A 7110-nucleotide genomic window follows, 5' to 3' on the forward strand; every position below is an offset into this window, starting at 1 on the left:
TGGTATGTAGCTTATATACGACGCGAGATATCTGAGTGAAACCGGTTTTTCATTTGCCCCTGTGATTGAGATAATATTACGATTATACCCTGCCGTAATTAACAATATTTCACTTCCCCGTTGCTGCGTGGCCACGCATCATGTTAATGTGACTGACGAAAATGACCTCAAACCGACTCTTCAAGCTGCTTGGGTGTGTGTCGGTGAAAGAGAGCGGAGTCGGGACCCACCATTCAAATAGATCCACCATACGATAGAGGTTTACGCCCTGTTTGGCAACGTTCCCAATTGTTTCCTCAAGAAACGGTGGAAAACAGCTTGAAACGTTGGATATATTCACGGCTTTACTGGTACTCCCATGTACTCCGAGGCAATGTTTTCAACCCGTCATTGACCTAGTTGGTCGAACTGTTCAAACCGTCTCCCATTCAGGATTTTGGGTCTGGTTCAGTTAAGACTTGTTAAATGGTCAAAAACCATTGACTTGGTCAAGAATCATTTAACCCGGCCAATTCAATCGATGACCCATTCGACCTGGTGACCGAGTCGCGGGTTGCACACTTAATGCATGTAAAACTTTCGGAGGCCATAATTTTGCATCCCGATGTTTGATTGGGGTATTTTTTTATTTTGGGTAACTTTTCGAGATGCGTCCGAAGGTGCCATGAAAAAAAAATAGGCACCTTGCCCACTATTTTCATGAAAAAAAAAACCTTTTTGTCTTAATTTGTAATTTTTAATATTTTTTATAAATAAAAAAAATAAAAACTGAATTAAAAATATATAAATTAAATATAAAGAATACATATAACATATCTAAAACATATTTATATATTATTTATTGCTAAAATATATATTTATACACACATATATATATGTGTATAAATATATATACTTATATACAGATACATGTGATGACGTGGCATAACCTGAACCATTCAGTTCGAGCGATCGAACCAGTGACCCACAACCCGGAGGCAAAACCGGTTCAACCTCTAGATCGATTTTTAAAACACTGCTTCCAAGGATTTGGTACGGTTTGGGATGGACGTTATTTTCTTAGGAAACAGTGCCACATCAGAACTACATCAAATAATTGTTTTATGAGAAAACGCCTACAGTTTGATTAGTCATTTTTCAAAACAATCTCATACCATATCTTGAAAATCAAAAAATGCGTGGTCTAAGAAAATGTCCTTTTTTATGTTTTTCCTTTTTCTACTGTTGCTAGCAATAGCGTGCTAATGTAGCATTGAAAAATGCTATTATAACAACAACAATGTTACTAAATAGGGAACATTTTCTGAAAAAACGGCATACCATGCTTATACAGCACAGTTTTCTGAGAAAACGCCTCTCAAAAAATGATATTGATCCCAAACACCACCTTATACTTCCATGGTTCATTGGTTCTATGGATCCGTGAATCTGCTAATAACAATAAAAGGTTCATGCCACCAGTTAGCATTTAGCAACACTTGAGGTTGTCACCTTTCATAAATTCATTTCATCTATTTGCTGAGCCAAGTTATTGGTTGGGGTCTTCCTCCCAACCTCCAACTTTTCCCATAAACAAGGGTAGCCTCTCCCTTATACCCACAATCGGGTTGGGCTAATACACCCCACCCCCACCCCCACCCCAAAATTTTCAAATAAAATGGTGGTGGATGGAATTATATTAATTCTTGATCTTAATTATGACTCAGTTTGACTTTGTCGGAAGCTTAATTATAATTATAATTTAGTTTTTTTTTCTATATCAATCTAATTTGTTTGTATTTGTATTTTTAGGTTGACTTGAATTAAATTGACTTATTTGAATTCAACTGGATAATGCATTCTTAGCCCAGCAGAAGTTAAGTATATGGTTCATATTTGTTAACACTGACATTAAGAGAAACTTCAAAATCAAGCTTTTTGATTAGATTCTAGATGGAGAATACTTCCCATGTTATTTAACACTATTGGTGTGAAAAAGAGTACAAATGCAAATACGTACAATATAAATGTATATAGAAATAATATAAAATACAAAGTTTTGCAGGGTACGTATTTATATTTGTACCACACAAATTTGTAGAATGCAAAAACTTATATTTTGTATTGTTTTATATGTATTTGTACTATACATATTTATATTTGTATTCTTTCCAAACTGGGCTTATAGAAAAATTTGTCTGACTTCCATTTTCCGTTCTTCATTCTCCCACACCTCTTGACCCCCCAAGGGAAAATTGAAAATTCCTAGCTCCACCATTGATTTAACCTAATACATGTTCTAAAATGCAATTATCCACCTCAAACTCTTTATATTGTTCCCAATCCCTTTAAGAAATTTGTGGTTTTTTAATTTTTAGAATAATAAATTAAATATAAGGCTTTCAACGTGAACGTCTTTTGAACACCAACCAATGCATCATACAAGTCCTTTCTAGTTTACTGCTGAACAAACTGCTTTGGTACCCATGAATTCCATTCCCCCATTTGAAGGAATGGTCATTCTCGACCCCTCCAGTGAAAATGAAATCCCATTTTTATTGATTCCAAAATCCATTCTCATTGTCTGAACCAAATAGACTATGATAATAGACCGTTATAATTTTGATTCCAAAAGATTTTGATCTCGATTCCTATTACAAACCAAATAGACCCTTAGTTTTTATGTCAAATGGATTTCTAATGTAATGGAAAGAGCATTAAATTAAATACTAAACTAGATGATGTGGTTAATGCACATTTCAATTGATGCCAACTGAATTCATAAAGTCTCTTGAAATTAATGACAATTGAGTTACTAATGTCTCTAATAACTTTTGGTTCATTTGAATTCAAAAAATACATAAAATTTAGAGGGATTTAGGAGAACCTTGAGAGGCTACTATGATGTAGATAGATGGATGCCTTAAAATTGTGAAAGTTGTAGAAGTCGATTAAGACATTTATTAAACTCCCCCCCTCTTAGTAGTGTTTCATGCTATGGCTATTGGTAGAGGTGTAAACCGGGTTGTATTGTGTCAGCCCGTGGGATGAGCCAACCCGTGCTTTCCTCTCCCAAGATACTTTAGGGGGTTGGCCCAGCATGGCCAGCCCGAGCCCATGCATGCCTATACTGTGTTGTGGACTGGGTTGGTTTATGGGCCAAGCTTTATTTTTTAAAACTTTTGAAAAATAATGAAATTTTTAATATAAATTAAAAAATAGACAAAACAATTAAAAAAATCTTAAGATTTTATTTTACATGAATTCTAATGTATACAATTTTTATATGTGTAATAATAATATGAAATAATATATAAAATTGAAAATATAATTTTATATACATATTAATATATTATATAATATATACATATTATATATATTATATAATTATTATATAATATATACATATTATATATATTAATATAATCTCTCTCCCTATATATATATGGTTGGCTCGACCTAATCTACACCTCTAACTATGACTTTATAAAATTAAAGTCCATTTAAAAAGCCAATGGATGTCTACAAGCAATGTTTGGTGAAAAATCACAAGGACAATTTGATAACAGCCAAAGTGGATGATTAATACAAATTGTTATTGTTATATTAAACATCAAATTTAATGCTTTACTCAAAACATCAAAAAGATTTGCCTTTATAAAATTAAAGCCCATTTAAAAAGCCAATGAATGTCTACAAGCAATGCTTGGTAAAAAATCACAAGGACAATTCGATGACAACCGAAGTGGATGATTAATACAATTCGTTATTGTTACTTTAAACTGTTAGACAGTTTTATATGCCCTTAGCTTCAATCAGAATGATGTACTTTATGAGTTTATTGTAAATGAATAAAGATACATATTTGATTCATATTCCCTTGGTATGTTTCAGTGTAATACCCTTAAACTGGACACTTAATGAGACTCGTGTTAGTTTAGAATGCTCACAGCCAGTGGATCGGTCTGGGGAGACCTATCCTGACAAGGCTGACACTGTGGTGCCACCAAGTCGGTTGGTGTGGCCTATCTCAGCTGCCAGGGTGAGACCCTAGGCACATACAGTGTAGGATTAATTGAATCTTTGATCTGGACCAGATTTCCAGTATTGCCCTGGACATTAGAGATTGATAGGCAAAACTGGAAAGTTGCACCCGACCCCTAGACTCGATTATGATACTGCACTAGGTGTCGGATTGGGCTATCTTTGATGTACCAATCAATGAGATCCTTAGCGGGGGTCAAAACTTGGGTATGTTGGGACAGTCCGAGAATTCATCTGAGTGGGTGATCATAGTGACAGGATCAACCCCTTTGTCGGACAAAGGTAATGATCAGGGATGCACTCTCACTGATGGAAACCAAGACTGCCGGCAGCCGATTTCAACCGTTGAGATTTGTTTTGCAAAATATATTTTATATAATATATAAAAGTATATATATTATGGTTTCTAAAATGTTTGCAATAAGGTTTTAATTCCCGGGATCCATATAAGTGGAGAGTGCAACACTGTTCCTTGCAGCCGAGGGAGAGGTCCTCTCTTGTCGGGCAGTGTATGATCATTATGGGCTGAGAGGTTAAGTGTAAAACCATTGAGGATAACACCTGAAGGGCTAATATTGCATCTGCCCACAGTCCCTGGGTGTTACAAGGTGGCTTGGCCCAGGGACCACTTAGTGTAAGTGTTGGGCCCATATAGCCCATTTGATGTGTTTCAGGGGGTACACTGTCTTCAGCAGTGCGTTCGGCCAGGCCTTGTAACAAAGGCTGGGCTGAACCCATGTGGCTGATGTGTAGATCAATGCTTGGGTCCCACGCCATACAAGGAAGCCTAACTGGGCAGCAGTTTGGAAGGCTTTTTGAGTACATAACCTTAAATGGGCCTTAAGCCCATTTCGAACTAGGCTGATTTGATCAGTCATTTAAAGGGGGCGAATTCTGAAGTGGGTCAGCTAAAAGGATTGGGCTTAGACCCTATACACTCAGAGAGTCCAAGATCTAAATGAGATTTAGATCTGGAAACCTCCTAATTAGATTAGGAGATAGCTGATATGATCTGCAGATAAGATAAGGATTATCCCTTATCCCTAAGGGACTTCTAACCCAAATATGATTTGGATTAGCAACTCCTAATCTAATTAGGAGCTGATCCCTTTGAGATTACAAAAGGGGAAGGGGGCGGCAGCCTTTAAAATAAAAAAAAATAGCACTCTTCTCTTTGAAGAAATAGAGATTGAGAGATTTCCTGCATACTGCGAATTCTCTCCTACCGCCACCTTCATGCCATTGCCATTCCTTCAGTTCGATCTCCAGTTCTTGGGAGCAATCAAGATTTGATATTGATCTCAATCTTTTGGGAAAAGATTGGTTGGAGCTGTACTCACAAGCCATCCAGTTGATTCTTGCGAAGGGTCAAGTTCATTTGAAGAACATTGTTGATTCTGCTCCATCCTTCACTGCGCCATCTTCAGTGGGAGCAGATTTTGGATCCTTCATTGGGCGTGAACACCTCCATTGGGAGATAGTATTTCTCCGTATCAGGTATAATCCTCTCCCGCTTCTTTTGGTTCAGATCTGGTTCAGTTTATGGTTCAAGATTGATCATTGAAAATATGATTTTCTAAATAGAGAATACGATTCCCATATGAAGGGAGAGATAAGTTTTTGAAATTCGCCCCTTATTCCGCAATCTTTGGGCGTCCATAGGATGGATCTCTCATCCCCTTCATAAACATCAAATTTGATGCTTTACTCAAAACATTAAAAAGAGTTTGGGTTGACTCTCTTATACGACAAGGCAACACATCTTTCTCGTCAATTTCTATTGATCAATCCCAAAGTGTTTAATGAATAAACTGCAATGGCACCAAACACAACATTAATGGCTCGAGCCCAAGCTGGGCAAACTACTCTTAAGCCATTCCATTAAACAGCAACAAGTGTTTGGTTGAATTTCTTAAATTGTCCTTATGGTTTAGCTAGTTGACTAATTCTACTTTTATTGTTTACATATTATCTTAAAGTACCTTTTAGTTTTTTGACAACTAACATCATTATTAAGTGCTAATGTAAAAACAAAATATTGAATTTACCCTCCACTATTCCTCAAAATTTCAAAATAAAACCCAACTAATATAAAATTTTGAAAAGGTGTAATCTCTTTCCCTTTCAAGTAGATTTGTTCAGATCCCACACTTGCCATCACCACCACTTGATTAACCATCATATCTCCCTACCGGGTCTGGATGTAGTAGGCACATTAGGTAAGCACAATGAGTGAGCACGTAATAGCTGTGTGACACATGTCTTAGGTAATGCGCCTTTCATCCAAACGTTTTTTCTTCGTTAGACAGAAATTATCAATTTTTTATTATTTTTGTCAAAATAATTAAAAATAAAAAACAATAAAAAGGAAAACGTAAATGAGTCCCAACTCCCAACACGCTTAGGTTTTCCTTTTTCATTGTTTTTGTTTTTAATTATTTTGACAAATATAATAAAATAATGGATAATTTCTGTCCAGCGGAACAAAAACGTTTGGATGAAAGGCGCATTAGCTGGGACATGTGTCACACAGCTATTATATACTCACTCATTGTGCTTACCTAACGTGCCTACTACATCCGGACCCCTCTCTACCACTTTCTCCCGATAGCGATTATACTTTCCCTTCTCCCTTATCTCTAACCCAACTAAAAACCGTCTTCCCTTTACATCAAGGTTTTTAAAACTGACCCGGAGGCCAAACTGGTAAGGGGTTCGGTTCCTGGGTTGAATGGTTCGACCGCCCGTTCGAACAAAAAAAATAAAAAAATAAAAAAGGTCAAAACATCTAACGATTTAACTGCTTGGGCCAGCAGTTTGTTAACCAAATCAACGTTTTTTCACTTTTTTTTGCAAATATATAGTTTTGGGAAAAAACAGAACCAATCACCTGACCGGTTCCTGGTTTTTTCGGTCTGACCATCCAGTCCAATCTGATTTTGGAAAACCATGCTTTACATGGACATTGGAAGCAGCAAAGTCTTCCTTTCTCAATGTTTCCAACCCAACTGAAACCATCCACTCTTCTTTCTTAGCTATCGACATCTGCGCCCGTGTCTCCTGCAACTCCCCCGCCTACTATTCTCT

Source organism: Nelumbo nucifera, chromosome 1 (genome assembly GCF_055504915.1).
Source record: "Nelumbo nucifera cultivar China Antique chromosome 1, China Antique-T2T, whole genome shotgun sequence".
Lineage (NCBI taxonomy): Eukaryota > Viridiplantae > Streptophyta > Magnoliopsida > Proteales > Nelumbonaceae > Nelumbo > Nelumbo nucifera.